Source organism: Protopterus annectens, chromosome 2.part1, assembly GCF_019279795.1.
Source record: "Protopterus annectens isolate FY-2018-M chromosome 2.part1, PAN1.0, whole genome shotgun sequence".
Classification (NCBI taxonomy): domain Eukaryota; kingdom Metazoa; phylum Chordata; order Ceratodontiformes; family Protopteridae; genus Protopterus; species Protopterus annectens.
In genome coordinates, this window is record NC_056729.1 from 1809743966 (window position 1) to 1809764328 (window position 20363).

Genomic DNA, 20363 nt, shown 5'->3' on the forward strand with positions numbered 1-20363 from the left:
TTGTGTAGGATTCAGCAGTTGTAACAGTACTGTCCATCTGCATGGGTGTCATGACGTCCACCACATCTGTCTTAAGAAGCATGTAGTTGGCCTTGTAGACATATTATACTGTGGTTCCCTTAATGGGGGTAGGTGCGGGATGTGGATATTAACAGTGTTCAGCACATGGTCTGATCGGACCAACGAGGAGTTGGCTTCACGTGTGGAGCACCAGTCACTCATGTTGGTAATGACTAGGTCTAGGATATTGTTGCCCCTGGTGGGTGTGTGGATATGTTGAGTCAGGGCATTGGTGTTTATGAATTCCAGAAACCGTTGAGCTAATATGTTGGTACACGAGTAGTTTTCCCAGTTAATGGTGGGGTAGATTCAGTGAGGCTTATGTGATGACTGTGGTGTTGTGCGACTGTGTACCTTCTCCACATGACAGTCAGGGTCAGGCTTGGTTGGAGAGACCTTTACCTCCAGTTTGGCTAGATGAGTGCATCTCTCACAGGTTGTAGTGTTGGGTGGTAGGCAGAGAGGCTTGTCTGTGTATATGAGGCAATGTGTACATTGCCTCAAGATGTCCAGATTCATCAGACAGACAGGTGAGAACACTGGCAGTTGACTCTTGGACATGCCTGAATATAGAACTGCATTCACTTAGATAAGTGAGGAAAGTGAGTACAAGAGCTACATTAATCTACGCAAGTGAGAAAAGTATGTACAAAACCTGTTAACCCTTACCTGTAGGTAATGAGGAAGATTGAGTGCTATAGTAATTATTAGCTTACGTAGTGTTTACAAGTCCTGAACAAGTGCTTAGCATGAATAAGCACTCCAGATAGGGTCTTGGATAATATAAACACATGGCCCCCTCCCCCAACAGGTACACAAGCATATATCCATGTACACCACAGGGCCCCTGTACCCACAACTATGCAGGTACAAGCTGCACTCAGTCTGCATGGGACCTACCCACATCACAGGTTGTATCATACACATATGGCAAAACAAGATGCTCTCCACGTACACATCATGTAAAACATAGCTCCATGTCAGGTTGTGTACACACTGAATGGTGCACACCAACAGGTATCACAACCCACAAAGGGGGAGACACCACTGATTATGGGAAGTACTTTACTACTACCCTGCAGAGTCTGGTCTGGAAGGCCATGAACCTTGATCACTTAAGTGATGTCAGCAGTACAGATGTAGCTGACAGTATGGTTGATGTCACACTGCATATCATAACCTTGCCAGGTCATAGGACATCATCATGCATACTGTGTACCACCTACACTCGGTATACTAGATGTACATTCCTATGTCACAGGAGTGTTTTGCAACAGGACTGCTGGCAGAACCAACACTACAGAAGGTGTCTGAATAATACGTGATCATCACACCAGTGGCAGCTACAGTATGTCAGGGTTAATGAATTTTATTCCTCCTCACTGTAGTCCATACCTCACAGACAAACAGAAGGCATCTGCCTGTTGAAGTATGCGAATGACTATGACCTAGGAGCAATAGCTGACTCGCATTGTTACCCCTATGTTAATAACCCTGTACCCATGAACTACCACCTAGGCAGCGGTCAACATAATGGACACGTGTGTGAGGGAAGCAGCTGGGCAGTTGTCTTTCCTGCGATAGCTACGTCACCACACCTGTCAGGTAGTCATATGTGGCAAACCTAATAATGATAGTGTGCCATTCATGAATATAGAGATCATTGTCCAGCCATACAGAACACTCAAGTGACCCATATCAGATCACATATTTCCTTTAAGGGGTATTGGCCATGTGCAGATGGCTTACACAAGACTTCCCATTTCCCCATCTCCACTATGTAGCATGATGCATACCCTGAATAAATCCATGTCCAATCCAGTGATGTTGGACATGCTACACGTACTCATCCTGATCTCGAACACATACTTCATGGACATCCACCTACCATCTGCTGGACAGATCCTTGTCCCATACCACTTGACATAGTCCTGCCATACTATGCATTCCTGTCTGTCAAAGCTGCACATCGCTCCCCTCTCAGACATGGTGTGATGACCACATGGTATATGTATCATTAACCCTGTAGATCAGTAATGTGGCACTGCTCCACCTGGCCCCACAGACCTGCCTGTCAGCTACTGCCAGGTAACCTTTCATCCTAGATTCATAATTGGCCCATGGCATATAGCCCACTAGTTGACTTTGACTGTACATACTATAGCTGATATCCATCCCTGCAAATACCATCTGGCTAGCCAGTGTCCCATGTGTATCACATGTGCAACACAGGTGATACATGGCAGGATGTTGAATCGCTGTACAGTGCCATGTAGAGATATATATGGCAGAACACATACATGTAAAACCTTATGTGAACATGTCTGCAGGGTCACAGGTCATGTCTGTTAAGGTAGTGTAAGTCCTTATATGTGACATATACACTGCATCAAGGTCGACTGCATTAATGTGGACACATCCAGCCATGTGCTGATAGGTAAGAAAACCAGCACAGGCAAACAGACATGCCCACATCAAGACAGCAACCACATGGAGTATGAGCAATGTAATCAGGTGACACACACACACACATATATGGTGATAATATCCACTCAACAGTCACATGTGTGTGACACAAACACGTCAGTGTCATGTAGGTTTGCAAATACAACTATTTAAACTGAATTAATGTGATACACATGTATGTTCAGTTGTAGCTCTGTATGTCTCTGTGAGTTACTGTGACCTGTCTCCATCATTATGTCTTCCAGGTATGCCGCGTGCGAGACTTCCCCCTTTTACATGCTTGGAGGATGAGGCCCTCATCCCATACCTACTTGACAATCACGATATCCTGTTCAGCCATGTGCCACAGGATGCACAGCAGTGGGATGCCCTGTGGATGGAACTTCACAGGAGGGTTAATGATGTGGGTGGCCACAACCACACATACCAGCAGGTGAGCAGACACTGTACAGACCTCATTAGATGGGCGAAACAGCGTGCAAATGAAATTGCCAGGGAACAAGGTGCAACAGGTGGTGGACCACCAACCCAGCCCCCACTCACATGTACCTAGGAGCTACTGGCCAACCTTGGGACACCTGCAGAACCACATCTACAAACCTTAGCTGATATTGTGGAGGTGGGTGTCTCTCAACCACTGAGCCTGGAGTTGCCTGGTAAGTCACTACTGCACCTATAACAACTATATTCCATATAGTTGCATGTGTCACTGTACAATATGTAATGTAACATCATATGCAAGGCATGTATATACACATGCCGCATACTATAGTATGCTACTCTGTGTATGCATACATGTCCATACACCATAGTATAGTCTAATGTACTGGTGTATGTGTTATGAACATTGCTCCCTGTAGCCTTTATACACAGGTGGATTATGCTCATACTGCTGTGATACCCCTATTTAGGTACCTCTGGCGTTCCGCTGCAACAGCAGCCTGTTGCAGGTGAGAGTGTTATTATTTATAAAGAACCGTAATGCACAAATCTATCTGCCATGTGGCCATTCACAACATGTACACATAATTTATGGTCCTGTCACAATATACAGGTCGGACCTGCAATGTATCACAATGACTACCCACGTGCAACACTTGCAAACTATGTGAATCATCTCACCAACATGAATCCTCACAAACTTTATTGCCAGATGTGTTGACAGCTGTGCATACAATGGTGGAGGTGCTGTTCACTTTAGGGACGTACAATAGATCTGATCTACACATGTGTTGAATACAAACAGTACTACACTGTGGGCTGGAGTATGGCCAACACACAGGTTTCACTGGTGTGGATCATAGCCCTGCTATGAATGTCACACAATGTGATGTGCTATCTTGACATGTCCATGACATCTATTGGCCTGGCTGCTAAACTGCCTACCTAACCTGAAAACATATCCCACATACCACCCTTTATCTGCATAACCCTGTTGTCAGTGTAGCATATGTCATGTGGGACAACACAGACACATGAAATAGATGCCCATCACAATAATTTGGACAACATATGTACACACACAGACATGGAGCAACACACACAGTAGATGTGTTGTGCTTGTGTGTACACCCTGTCATACAATGGCTACACATGTTCAACTATGGCCTTTGTATAATGGTCATAATGTAGATGTGGAACACTAGACATCCTACAGGCCTGTGCACATCTTGTGTAGGCGTAACATCAATCCACCACATAAGATGTGTTGAACATCTTGAGGGTGTTGCAACATGACAGCAGTCACCTGTACAGTATCCACATCAGGCCACAGATACAGTACATTCCCGTTGCTGGTGTTGGACATAAATGCCATACTAGCTCCTCGTGTGTGTGTGTGTGTGTGTGTGTGTGTGTGTGTGTGTGTGTGTGTGTGTGTGTGTGGTACACAGATGTCATGTGGGACATGGTGTACCGATGTGTTTGCCATGTCTGGCCATAGTTGCCAGGCTGCAGCAATATGGTTGCGGATGTGCAGAGGTGTCATCCGTATACCCATCAGTGACCTGTGTCACAACTTCCACATCATGATTTAGTGTGTATACACCTCAGTGATGTGGGTCACACTCCACAGAATATATGTATTGTATCTGAACACAGTCATGGCTATGAACCCTGTCTGTAACTCAAACTGTACAGCACTAGAGATGCCTCATGATTCCCTGCAATGGCCATGCACATCAGCTAAATTTGCAGTATATCTGTAGGGCGGACAGACAACACTGAATTGGTACACCATTGCCTCACTGTATATTTGAAAGGACACCATTGTGTTAAACATGTATGCATGTCATTGCACACATCAGCAGATTACATGTCATACTACATGTGATTATCAAGGTCATATGTCACATATCAGGCAGGTGTACTGTTAACTTGTGCTGGTCCACATGGTGTAACACAGGGATGTATGCTAACCACTACTATGATTGTGTAATTTGCATGCCGTCTGCTATGACACATGCATGCTGTTGTGTGCAACATAGGGATGTATGATAATTACCACTATTATTGTCTGCGCTGCATGCCGTCTGCCGTATCACATGCATGTTGCATGCCTTCTATCATATCACATGCGTGTGTCTGTGTGTCTATTGTATAGATTGTAATGTACAGTTCTTGTCTGCCCTCACAGGTGATGTAGGTGCATTGCCCTCCTGTGGTACATCAGATGTTAGTGTCCCCACAGACTTTAGCAGTGATGATGAACGTTGACTGGAACACAAGCAGAGTTGTCAGGGGCTGAAACTGTGCCATTGGTTGCCATTCCATCTATATCCACCTCATCTCCACACACAGATCCCATACCTGCACATACCCCATCACCAGTGGCCATAGAGGAAGGACAGTTGGCGCGTGGTAACTTGGAACAGGAAAGTGTGGGGGCTATGGAAGGTGTGCCTGCACACCATGGTGTCAACCAAACTACTGGTGGTGCCCCACACAGGCACGTGGCCAGTGCTGCTCATAGGAGGACCTCTGGCCAACATGCTCCTGCAACACCAAGTATATACTGCTGCAGAGTCAAAAGTACAAAGCACAACGAAAAAGTTGAGGTAGAAAACACACCTTTATCAAACACAAAGCTTTCAGGTACAAGACCCTTTCTCAATGATAGACACAGGTACATTAAAATCAAACATTAAATACACGCCCAACACATCACGTGACCAGCAGCCATGGTCATGTGACTAATACATTAAAATAATTACATTACTTATAATTTTAAGACATAAACAAGTAAAATTAGATAAAATTCATACATACATATATTTGCTTACTTTTGTGTACTTATATTTACATGCACATATATATACGCAAATACATTACCTACATTACTTTAACTTAGTGTGTTGTATTTTTATTAGAACAGGTTTTAAGGAAACATCAAAATTTAATCCAGGGGATGTATTAGCTGCTAGCCTTACTATCCACTCATATTCTTTATTATCTAAATGATTACACAAGTCTGCAAGACAGAGCGCAGCAGCTGGTGTCACCAGACGCATGTTTCAGGCTGTAATGGAGGCACAGGCACGTGCTGAATGGCAAAATAGTGAAGATCAGAGGCTTCAGAGGTCTGCTGTCCATTCTTTAAACAACAACAACATCCAGGCAATGGTAAATGCTCAACAGCAGATTGCTGAAGCTTTGGATAGATGGTTGGGTGACATGGCTGGAGTCCTTGACCATGGCATGACAATCCACGAGCATGAGCTGTCTGTGTTGGAACATCTGGTAGGAGTGAGGCATCAGGCACGTGGACCACCTGTGCCAGGTCTACATGTACAAGCTACCTCACATGTCCTCTCCCATAGTGGTGGTAGCAACAGCAGTGCATCTGGTGCTGTGCTGTCCACACCATGACACAGCAGGCCAGGTGCACAGTACTGTAATGATGATTTCCACATAGGCAGGGATCCTCATCCCACCAGTAGCAACTGTGTGTGAGTGTGTGTTACTGTGTTGGTGAAGGTGTGTGTGACATGGGACATGGTTCCAGTGGACAAGTGACATCAGACAGTACCCAATCTGCACCTCTGTCTGGTAGTGCCCGTGCAACCCCTGGCAGGCACAGGTCACACGTCCGTGGCCGGACACCGTGAACTGTAAAACCTCACCTGTACAGTCTGCTGCTGTCAATAATACCCCTGTGTAGGCCAGACACGGGAGAACTGTGTGCATACATACACGCACACACTGGACACATATGTAGGGCACCGCAACACACACATGCATAACAACCACACATGCCCAATTAGATCAAAGGCCCAAACCAACACACATGATGTCATCCACTGGTGCAGCCTAGGCCTCTGGCAAACATTAACACCCTGTGCTGCATTCCTGACATCCACACCATCGGTGCAGGGACTTGCTCATATGGTCTGATGCACAGGGTGAACAGACTAGGATGATACGTGTAGTTTACAAATGTTGAGGACTGTTGACAGGCAGCAGATATACCATCTAATACATGTGTACAATACTGTTAACAGTATGTGTCTTGTGTAACAACAGTGCAGCCTAGGCCTCCAGCAAACATTAACACCCTGTGCATATGATGATGCCTGTGCTGCATCCCTGACATCCACACCATCAGTGTAGGAACATGCACATATGGTCTGATACACAGGGTGAACAGACTAGGATATGTGTAGTTTACAAATGTTGAGGACTGTTGACAGGAAGCAGATATACCATGTAGTACAGGTGTACAATACTGTTAACAGTATGTGCCTTGTGTAACAACAGTAAATACATGTTGATCATGATGTTCTGCTGTCCTTCTTCAGGTGTAATTGCACGTGCCAGTGGATGTCAGTGTTTGCAGTTAAGTGTCCCATATGTCAATGTGGACTACTCACAGGTATGTATGAATATACCAGCATGCACCGTGTAGCTGCCACATACCAGTGAGAATGTCCCACGTTACAAGCACGTCTACCATTCCAAGAGCATGATAGCTGTGTATTAAACTATTGTGGCCACAGACGTGACATCCATAAAGGGTGACATCACAGGTACAGTTACAAGGAGTGGTGAGGTAAGAGAGTGGTCCAGCTGATTACAAGGGTAGAGGCCAGTGGGAAGTGTGATGCCTCAATGGGAATCAGTAATACACGTTCCCATGACAGAATGCCAACACACAACTGCACCCACACACTCAGGTATTGACACACATGTATTTAGTGACACTGTAACACACACACACACACACACACACACACACACACACACACACACACACACACACACACACACACACACACACACCTTCACCAACACAGTAACACACACTCACACACAGTTGCTACTGGTGGGATGAGGACCCCTGCCTATGTGCAAATCATCATTACAGTACTGTGCACCTACATGACACACCACAAAGAATACACATGTACAGGTAGTCAGTATGGCCTAAGATAGGGGACATCAACAAGGATAGTAGAATGCATCGCCTGGATGGTGGGAGGGGTCTTATCAGTTCAGTATGGTAACATAAATCCTCACCCCAGGACCAGTCAGCCCTACATACACACACTGTGGCATTCAGTAATTAATACACCTATGTCATGCACATACAGATACCTCACATGTGTGAGATACACGCCCCTGCCTATGTCCTACTTTCTACACTGCAGTCTGTATAGATGTGTACACTAGTGTACAGGAGAGTGAGTAACAATTAAGATGTATTCCCCACAATACTTGACATATATGGACACACACGCAACCACACATGCCAGTACTGTGAATCTCAGACCTGCCTAGCTCATGTTATATATGTCAGACGTACAGCAGTATTGCATGCATTACAATCTGTACTGACGCTTCCTGTACCTACAGTGCTGATATATGCACTAGGGATGTCATATCTATTAACAGGTGTCAAGTAATTTACCTTCGCTTTCACCCTGACCGCTGTCTAAGTTGTGTGTTATGTCCTTCAATTAACAAAACCATTGCTTACTGGTTACACAGGGTATTGTAGGACCGCTTGTGACACACCTGTGAGCTGTCCACAGCAAACATCCATCTGCAAAGATGCCCCACCACTTATTTATTTCAATACATCTGTCCATACCTGTGGTACATCTTTCTGTACATTCAGCATATCACCATATACAACTGGCAATGTTGAGGCTGCATTGCAGCTACATGACGTACTAGGATACACGCCACCTGCATACATCAGCAACTGCACACCATTAGCAAGGCATGTTATCTGAATGCACAACACTACATGTACAGATGTGTAGGTCCTACAATCCTGACATTTGGTCATGTTTGTAGGCATTGCAATTGGTGGATATGTGTAATGACATACATGACACATGGACTGTTGTATGATATGATGGGTGACCAGTACACAGGGGATGTTACCTCTGTCAACATTGATATCACACCTTATGTACTGTTAGCATTCAGCAGCCATGGGCCTACATTCCATGTGCATGTGTGTAATGGCTGTAGTCACATGTTTGCACAAAGGACTACAACAGCTATGCTATTTACAGGTATGTTGTGTGTGTGGCATGTACATATCCAGGGCAGGTACATGTATGTCATATCCATACATGAGGGTGTGTACTGGTGTACAGGAAAAGACATCTGCTAATGGTGTAAAGTACCGAGGGCCCCTGGTATGCGTACAGCTGACCTGGTCACAGACAGTGGTATCATTGCATTGCATAACACATGATGAAACTGTGTCAGTACATGTGTACTTTCAACAGCTGATGTAGAGCTTAGTACAGTACACAGGTCAGGGGTCACATGGTGGTGTACTCATCTATGTCATACAACATGTATGGTTGTGCGTTGGTGGTCCAACGGCATGGTGGTGTCTGCAGTTTGTATCCTAGAATGCAGCATGTGACAATGTGTCTTGCACATGGCTCATCTGTGATGCCTTTCATGGGGGGACCGGTCAGTACATGTGAGTGGCCTTTATGTATGTGGGTACACCACCTGTGTTATGGCCCACATGTCTGGTTCTGAGGTATATGGTGGTAGTGCTAGGTTCTGAGGTATATGGTGGTAGTGCTATTGTGCACTACAGAGACATCAGCCAGGTGTTCCTCACTGCACAGATGTCAGTATTCCCCATTGTTGGATCTACAGTGACCAGCTGTGAATATGGACACTACACATCTAGCACTGGTTAGCATAAGAAAACAATGCAGTTGTCCTGTAGGTGTATGGGAGTTAACCTGTGTTTAGGATATTTGCCTTGGAATGGCACTGTGTGGGCAGATGCGACTTGGGTAATAACCACGCTTCCTTGTATCGTGGATGCATGTGATATGTGACAAAGACCTGCCTACTGTCAGCCACATCATCCCAGAATGACAGCTGATGTTGTGTAAAAGACCGGTGTCAAATATATGTAGAGCAGAGTTCCCACTAAGAATGACAACTACTAACACCAGAGCCCATTACAATGTGTTCCTTACATCTACCTGTAATAGCATGGCCACTGTGGCCCTCCGTGTTTAGCATCAGAGTGCATCCCAGTCAGCCCTGTGCTACTAGGAGTATGAGCATGCCCAGTATATCCTTGTGTAGATGGACACATAATAGTAGCACAGGGCTGGTCGGAATGCACTGTGTCAGCATGCCTAGTGATACCTTGTGTCGGTTATGTGCCTCTGTGTATGGGCATGGCCATTGTAACCCTGTATAGTGGTAGTCATCCATTCCACAGATGGGCATACTCCAGGTCAGGATGGATTCCTACTTTAAACACACAGGTTCACAGGTATGTACATCTTAATTGCCAGCATCCCTGTTGATGTCAGCATTCCCAAACGGTCATAATGTCAGCCTTGACATGTGTAGTCTGTGTGGCGCGATTTGTAAGTATGTAGTATTGTAATAGTAATCTGTAAGTAGGCAGTTGTTCCATACCAGCCACTGGCGTGTGTGTATGTCTGTCCCCATTTGCCAGTGGACTCTAAATTGCTTTTAGACTATCCACACTCCATACATTTCTTATACCCACCGTTAGCAAGGCCGATGATGTCACCGATCTACAAATACACCTCTGGGAGTGCTGTGTCCCAGTAATCTCTGTAGCACGTTCTGTAACTGCATAATGCTGTAGTGTAATAAAGTAGTTAGGTTGGTGTTCTAGTCCCACACTTGCCGTGTGTGTGTGTATGTGTGTGTGTGTGTGTGTGTGTGTGTGTGTGTGTGTGTGTGTATGTGTCCCTGTTTGCCTGAGGACTGAGTAATGCTTTTATACTGCTCACACTCCATACATTTCTTATACCCACCATTAGCAAGGCAGATGATGTCACCCATCTACATACACCTCTGGGAGTGCTGTGTCCCAGTAATCTCGGTGGCGCATTCTGTAACTGTGTAATGCTGTTGTGTAATAAAGTAGTTAGGTCGGTGTTTTAATCACACACTTGCCATGTGTGTGTGTGTCCATTTGCCTGAGGACTGAGTAATGCTTTTATACTGCTCACACTCCATACATTTCTTATATCCACCGTTAGCAAGGCTGATGATGTCACCCATCTGCAAATACACCTCTGGGAGTGCTGTGTCCCAGTAATCTCAGTAGCGCGTTCTGTAACTGAGTAATGCTGTAGTGTAATAAAGTAGTTAGGTCGGTGTTCTAGTCCCACATTTGCAGTGTGTGTGTGTGTGTGTGTGTGTGCGTCCCTGTTTGCCTGAGGACTGAGTAATACTTTTATACTGCTCACACTTCATACATTTCTTATACCCACCATTATCTAGGCCGATGATGTTACCCATCTACAAATACACCTCTGGGAGTGTTGTGTTCCAGTAATCTCGGTAGCATGTTCTGTAACTGCGTAATGCTGTAGTGTAATAAAATAGTTAGGTTGGTGTTCTAGTCCCACACTTGCCGTATGTGTGTGTGTGTGTCCCTGTTTGCCTGAGGACTGAGTAATGCTTTTATACTGCTCACGCTCTATACATTTCTTATACCCACCGTTAGCAAGGCCGATGATGTCACCCATCTACAAATACACCTCTGGGAGTGCTGTGTCCCAGTAATCTTGGTAGCACGTTCTGTAACTGTGTAATGCTGTAGTGTAGTAAAGTAGTTACGTCAGTGCTCTAATCCCAGACATGCCAAGTGTGTGTGTGTGTGTGTGTGTGTGTGTGTCTGCATGAGACAAGTAACGTGCTTTGTAGTATTTGCTGTAGCGCGTGCCCTAAACGCGTGTTGCTGCAGTGTGATATGGAAGGAGTTTGTATACAGGACATGGCAAGTGTGTGTTTGTCTGTCAGAGCCTGTGTAGATGTGACCGTGATTGTCTTACCATTGGACATGTTTGGGAGTGGGTGTTGTAGTTTTCCTATATAGTATCCGTCTTATGACACATTGGCCACCTCACGAGGAGTACAGCTGTCAGTCAGCCACGGCACTGTGTTGGCAAGCCATACCCATACATCTGGCAAAAGGGCTGGTGAACTAAGTATGCAGCCCTACTAGTACCAAGTATATGTCCCGCACCCATGTGCCATGCACATACAACCTTGCCTAGGGTATCCCCCTATGTTGCTAGTAACATGCACATTGAGGACAGATAGTAGGCATGGTGTGACCACAGTGGCCTGCAGAGGACATGGCACCCTGTACAGTGGTACAATAGGCACATATATGCGGACATTGTGCCTTCACTATGTTCCACACTGAATGGCTGCAACATATGTGGTACCATCATATGTGATCCACTAAGGCCAGTCAATGCTGTATACATGTGCCCTGTATCCACCACTGACACCACAAAATACCTGTCCATTCTATCCATGCAGGTGCAGGGCTGACCTGCTCACTATAAGCAGGTTTCGCCACACCAGGCCAGTATTGGCATATCGGGGTATAACAGACTGTGTACACTACATGTGTCTGCCAAACCAGGTACACCTGTATATGTCACTGTACAGTATTGTGGGACATGCACATCCCAGGCAATGTCCATGTGAAGGACTATCAAACACAGACATGGCATGCATTGCAAACCTATGGCCCTACACATTGGTAACCAGGATGTCAGGCCAGATAATGCAGCATCCATCTGTGTGGGACATTGCAGACACTACACCCCTGCACTGCACACCATTGTCGGGTGACGCAATGGCAAGGATTACCACTCACCCAGCCTTGTACAGCCATCTTGCACAGCCAAACACTAGACACCCATGGAGCAATGCATACCTGCATGACAGTACTGGCACCCTGTGTCTGCATGTGGGTTGTGATGCTCCCAACCACAGTCACTCCCAGTATAAACCTCGTTGGCATACCAACAGTTGTCAAGCACTTTCACATGCCCTAGCCCATAAAACCTCCAGATATCCCCTGTGGTGCATGTGGACCTGTGCATTACTCTGGTGTGGCAAACTAAGTAGTTACATTGTGTATTTGCCGCCCTGGCAAAGGTGTCAATGCGTGTCCATTAGAGTGTGGTTGTGGTGACAATGGCATCCGTTCCCGTGGACTGACATGTGTGCCACATCTAATGTATGTCTACTATATCTGTTGCAGATGGCACTCACTCACCTACACACATGTTCTTACAGCACTGCAACATGCCGCCTCTCTGGCACATGTAGTAACGTCATGCACATGTAATAGTAATGAGTAGTCAGGGGTTTGCCCCTGTACTATTCAGCGTGTGGCAGATAATGCTTATGGTTAAGTCTCCAAACCCTTCCCTGGTGTACACTGCCTGTCCTGCACACACACACTCTGGTGGATGTGAAGGTGTACACCTGCACAGCAGCAGCATGTGTATTGTAACAGACGGAAATGGTCAGGTGATGGCCTCTGCACCTATTGCAATCCTCCTCTAGCTGATTGCATGTGGTACAACTGTGATGGTGTTCCCATAGCCATCCGCATGATAAACACAGTACACTATCTAGGGAAACATGTTATTATCTGGCCATGACAGTCGCTGTGAGTGGTACCTGGATGTGGTGTTCTGACACGGCACTGCAGATTATATCTGGATGTACCTCAATCATTTTCCACAGTGGGAAATAGCCTAATGACAGGATGGTGATGTGCAACACAACTACAACATGTAAGTGTAGCTATGCTGCATTGAGACTACTGCCTGTTTAACATGTGTGTGGCAATGGCTATTCTGCATGTTAAAATACAGACATGACAGTACTCTATTCATAAGGGAACCACATCTGTAGGGCCATCTGTGAACAGGTCAGTGTGTGCAACCATTTGTTTCCTGTGTTGCACACTGAACACACTTCTGTGCAGAGCAGAAGCATGGTGTGGGGATTGTAGACAGTACATGCTGATAGGGATGTGTTACTGCCATCGCATCCCTGACTGGACATGTGTCACATAAGACAGTGGTATGACTGACACTGTGTGGGATTCCCAGTGACAAGCCAATGATGGGCAACTGTTCATAGCTGCGGTCACACGTCTACTACACATTGTACAGTTGCCATGCGGTATATATGCATGTGTTGTGCTCCCACTGCAAATGTATACCATCTGTTGTGTTGGGTTGCTGGTGATATCTATGCATACTGTCGTAGGTAATCCTGTATGCTGTTGTCTATCACTAAGCCATATGTGGATTTAAAATGCAACACCATAGGCTGAATGGGTTGATAGGTCCCGACAGATCCTCCTGTCCCACTTCCGCTGACCATGGCACCAGGCACTCGCACATTTGGGGCCCAGCTATTAACATCAATCTCTGCTGGCTCTGCACCACTTGCTGGTGGTACCACCACTGAGGATGGAGCATGTCCCCCTTAGGAGTGGGACCAGACAGGTACATATCTGCTGTCGTGCGGTCCTGGACATGTTGCGTAGGTGGCTCCCTAAGGTGTTACGATGCCAGATATGCCAGTTCAAGGGCGGGGTGTCACATTTACAGGGTGATGCTGCCTCTCCGGGACAGCCCCCAGCACTGCCTCCTTTGCAGCTGTGTAGGTGCAGTGGCAGTTGCCCATGGCTGGAGACCTCCATCCCACTATTCCCATGGACTTTGAATGCCGAAGACCCATCCCCATCCAGGGTGTATCCCCCCCACGTGTCATATACCAACCCTGTATGCTGTCATTTCTGTGCTCCTACCTATCCTCCACGGCCATACCTACACTCCTTCCCCAACATCTGACCCTCACCTACGGACACATAAGGCCATTCGGCTCCTAGGACACCATATGCCCTATACATAGCTGTCCATTACACACACGTGCCCACCGGACACATGAAACCTTTGTAATATGCATCATAACAGACTACTGTTATCCTCACCACTGTCCCTCACGCACACGGTCCTGGTATGCACATCACTCTTACATGGTCCAGGTACACATGAGGAGGACGACCCCATTGTACAGAAAACACTACCGGTCCCTCTATGGTTACCCCATTTACCTTTATCATGATGACGATGTTGCACACAGCACATTGCAGGAGTACTGTTCATATATAATAATTGGACAGGTACTGTTGTGTTAATGTACATTACATGAACATAGTGATGTATACAGCCAATGTACAACTATTTGCGTGTATGACTGACATATGTCTGTCTGAGGGAGTCTTGTGATCACATAGAGCAACACCACTACATAATACAGGCATCGCTGGTGTTTCCCATTTCATTCATTTGTAATGCTTTGTTGCCACATGGTATGTCCCTGATACATCTCTATATATGTACCTATATGCTAGACATAAACACTCACATGTACATCTATATGATGGGATACATTCCTATACTGTTGAATGACTGCACTGTATGATATCCACTGGTTACAGCCTCTTACGCTTGATTAGCCTCTACTTTGCTTAACCAATGCAATACTCGCATACTGGTAGCCAAACACGCTTACACCCGCTCGATCCCGCATTTGCTAATGCACCGACATTGGTGCTTCCGTCTGTCACTCACACCCCTGGGTGTGAGCGTGGACCACAATATTACCTTGTGATGCCTATTACATCATACTACATGACTCCAGTATGGGGATTGGCCACCCATTAGGCAAAGGCATCGCGTTTGACTGTATGGAATCAGCGGCCTGTCCAGTGACACAATCATATTTGTGTGTACCTCATACAATGTGCTCCCACCTTGTGATGCGTATTACATCGGAATACATGAATACAGTATTGGAAATGGCTGCCTATTACGCGACGGCATGGCGTTCGACTGTACGGAATCAGCGGCCTGTCCGGAGAATCATTCATATTTGTGTGTTCCTCTTAGGCATACCTTGTGATGCCTATCACATCGGACTACATGAATACAGTCATAGCCGGCCTTAGGCATAGGCCAACTAAGCGGCCACCTAGGGCACCGCTTTAGTGGGGGCACTTTACCAGTATTTATTTGGTGTAGGTACACCAGGATGGGGCCACTGGGTGGTGTGGTGGGGGGTGCCGTTGTGCCCTCTGCCTAGGGCACCAGCTGACCTAAGGCCACTCCTGACTACAGTATCGGGAATGGCTGCCCATTAGGCGACCACATGATGTTCGACTGTACGGAATCAGCGGCCTGTCCGGTGAATCACTCATAATTGTGTGTTCCTCTTACAATCTGCTCCCACCTTGTAATGCCTATTACATCGGACTACATGACTACAGTATCGGGAATGGCTGCCCATTAGGCGACAGCATGGCATTCGACTGAACGGAATCAGCAGCCTGTCCAGTGAATTAATCATATTTGTGTGTTCCGCATACACTCTGCTCCTGTCTGCTGATACATGGGAACTAAGACCCTGCATTACAAATGCGTAGTTGGGTTGTGGTAGCCACATCTGTCGGACGGGTCATGCTACCGCATACCTATTATAGGTTTGCCACCTTCTCAATTGGCCAAGGTAGGACTTTAGGGTTACCTGTACCACTTTCCGAGGGACAGTGCAAAAATAATCAAAACATAGCACATGTCCAGATTACAGGACATTATTATATTCTACGTTTCATTAATAATTGTATACAACAGTTATTTTATATATGACACTTCTATATGTTATGTGAAGTAGCATAAGCAATTCAAATGCAACTAGATTAAACTTTTATTTGTGCAAATAAGTGTAATCCTGTACAATGCACAGTTGTAGGTATATTTAGTCCTGGAATGTCTGACATTTCTATAGAACATGTCCCACTCTGGCCATTTGGAAAGGTGGCAACCATATAGGACCTGTATGTAGAGACGTCAGACTTTGCAGGTCAATACACCCACAGCCAGTAGAAAGGGGTGTACTTCACTGTTTTGCCTAAATAAAAGGTTACTCTTGTAGCATTATAGTTGCTTATACTGTTACCTATAACATTTAGGTGTTTCAGAGGAACATAATTGTTTTATGCTACTACTACAGACAATATAGGCAGTCTTTGCCCTAAATCACAGGACATTTGCCTTAATTACAGTTATTATGCAGGACACAACTGCCCACAGGGGAGTGTCCCTCACAGAGGTGGACAGGTGGTAACCCCAAACCTATTATTCTATCAACTTTCTAAGGTAGTCAGTGGAACATGCGCTTTCTCTCACTATCAGATCTCTCATACGAATGGGGAAGAATGAACACTGAATCAGGCACACTGCATAACGACCTCAGGGACAGATTTAGAAGGTTGGTGCTATTAACCTGACACATTGACAGACACAGATCACAAATGTATTCATACACATTGTCTGAGGTGCGTGCAGTTTATAACTCTTACATGTTGTCATTATTCATTACTTGTATTCCACCACCTTTCCTCCTAATATCACTAGTTCTAGGAAAGTTTAGTTGGGACTGTGTTAAGATTCTGATTCGTAATCACGGACGTCCCTGGTAATCAGGGACAGTTCAATGATATGGTCCCTATGTATTCCCCCAATGGTTTACGGACTGTCCAGTAGATGTGCTCTTACAGTTTGGGAGGTATGGGCGTCTGCTATACCCACATCGGAATATTACTTACACCCATGGGGCGGTCCTAATACATGTCTGCCAGCCAACACCTGCATGCCTAGCCCCATAATCGCATACCCATAGTTCTCCAACCTGCCATTACTCTACAGTACTCATCCTTACTGTGGGCGCAGGTGGGATATGAACAAACCCCTACACACTGCCCACTCTCCCTGTGTCGGGACACATGTCGTATGTTGTGTCAACCCATGTGTTATCAGGCTTGCACAACCTACTGTTGGGAGGGTGGCCTAATGGTTAAGGTGTCTGCCTTACAAACAAAAGGTGCAGGGTTTGAGTCTCACAAGGGATAATTGGCTAAGCTTACAATGGCTCACAAGGGCAGTTAGCCAAGTACTAAACTATGAACCTATAATACTGTTCCATGTACAGCTACATCCTGGTCGCAATTGTGTTCCCCCATTGGCTGAATGTACCAAATTTTTGGTGTCCCACAAGGGAAGTCGCTGTCCATGTTTAAAATGTAGACCTTGTAGATCTCTCCCACTGGTAGTTTCCTGCCGGTGGTCAGGGAAGCAGTGTTGTATTTACCTTTATTGCGTGTCTGTATGTCTCACCGGTCTAGCTGGGGGGGGGGGGGGTGGTAAGTAGACGTTTGTTGAGTGGACCTCCCACCAACATATGCCCAGTCTAAACATGTTACCCGTAACTGCTGTAACATAACCTAGGTATATACATGTGTATATTTACTGTAACATATATATATCTATTTACATTAATATATACAGACATGTCTGCATATGTATTCATACATGTATATTCATATCTTGCTGTTTTATATATATATATATATATATATATATATATATATATATATATATATATATATGTTTGTGTATGTATATATATATATATATATATATATATATATATATATATATGATTATATATATGTACATCAGTGTGTCAATACATTCCCTGCTCATACGCACTTACACATGTGTAATGGTGTTTATAAGCTTCACCATGATACTAGTGCCTTATTCATTATAACACTGACACACTCCAGTTATCTTGTAATCGGTATGTAGCACATTATACAGCGGACAGATGTCGCTCTATGTTCATGTGCGGATTACCGATGGTAACTGGAATGTGATAGTGTGATTCGACCCGTCCCTCTTCTGCAATGTCGATGTTTGTATGCATACATTCCTATAATTTATGTCAACAAATGGAATGCATGTGTTACAGAATTTATACTTCAACATATATTGTTGTCTGCATGTGAGTATGCATATATACCTATTACGACCTAGCTGACCTCCACGGGGTGGTCCATTAGAACTGGCCCATCCAACCCTGGCATGCCTGGATCCATAATTGCATACCCATAGTTTCTCCACCCCACCTGTGTTAAATTTACATTTGTAACATCCATTATCCACTTGTTATCGCAGCCATAACACACCTTTACACATTTCCCTCTCCAGAGATTTTGGGGGCCTACATACATTCTGTCCCACCTCGTGTATTCACAGGGTCTCCCGCCATGTATATTTTCACATACATGCCTTTCCTGGGGATATGGAATATGGCCATTTGCGCTTTCCAATTTTTGGAGGTCCCAGCATGGGACTACGTTCTGTCTGTGTGTAAAGTAGACCTAGCATTTCAACGATGTTACTCCCACTGGTAAAACCCTGCCTGTGGTGTGAGTAGCGGTGCTCTGCTCACTCCTGGGCAGCTTTTTATGACATACGCTGAAAGCACTTTATAATACCAACATTGCTCTTGATTACCTTCACATCCCTTGTGGTTGCTTTACTGTTACAACGTCCATTCTTTATATATATATATATATATATATATATATATATATATATATATATATATATATATTTCTCATGTATGTAGATATATATGTGTGTGTGTGTTGGTATATATATATATATATATATATATATATATATATATATATATATATGTGTGTGTGTATATATATTACATCTGTACATACAAACATACATTTCCTATGCTGGGAGCTGATTACACTCGCGCAGGCGCACTCGCCTATGCTTACTGTGCATTACATAAGTTTACTGTCGTTTATTTGTGCTTTATACATTATGACAATACCACTTTGATTGAAAGGATCTGGTTAATAGTCCCATGCAATACACTCGTTCACCTTTACATGTTTAAATGTCGGCTTTACAGCAGAGCAACATTCATTCCACAAGGAAAATGATGTGTGCTATTGTCGACCTTGAACCGTGAATGCCTTTTCGTTAGGCGGATGCTCTAACCACTACACTATTGGTGTTCTGCCTCATTTATATGTATACCCATGGTGCATAGTTACCTGAACACATGCCTCATCACTTCACTTACACAGTAGGCATCCATTTACCTGTTGGGAAAAATGCACTACTATACATGTGCCATTCCCTATTCCCTACTGCTCTGGACTTGTGCCGCATGTTGTCTCACTCCAAGGATATTCAGACCTCCAAAGCCTATAGTCCTGGCACATACGTGTGTTCGATTGTCAGGGTGTTCATATGGTCTTCCGGGTTTAGGCTTGTCCGACTGGGGACCGGGACTGCCCTGTACCTATTTGAAAGTCAGACTTAGCAAGCAGAGATCATTCGTTCCACTTTTAGCGTCCTACCTGTGGTTGGGGATGCAGAGGTGTGCTCACCTATGGCCATCCTGATATATAACAGCACTAACTATTACGGGGATTTCCTATACTGTGACCATGTTCATTCTTCATATCTACATATATATATATATATATATCTGTGTGTGTGTGTGTGTGTGTGTGTGTGTATATCGGTCTGTACATACACATGAATATACACCTACATGCTCATTTACATTTCCCATACCATTGAATCACCGCCACCAACCATCGC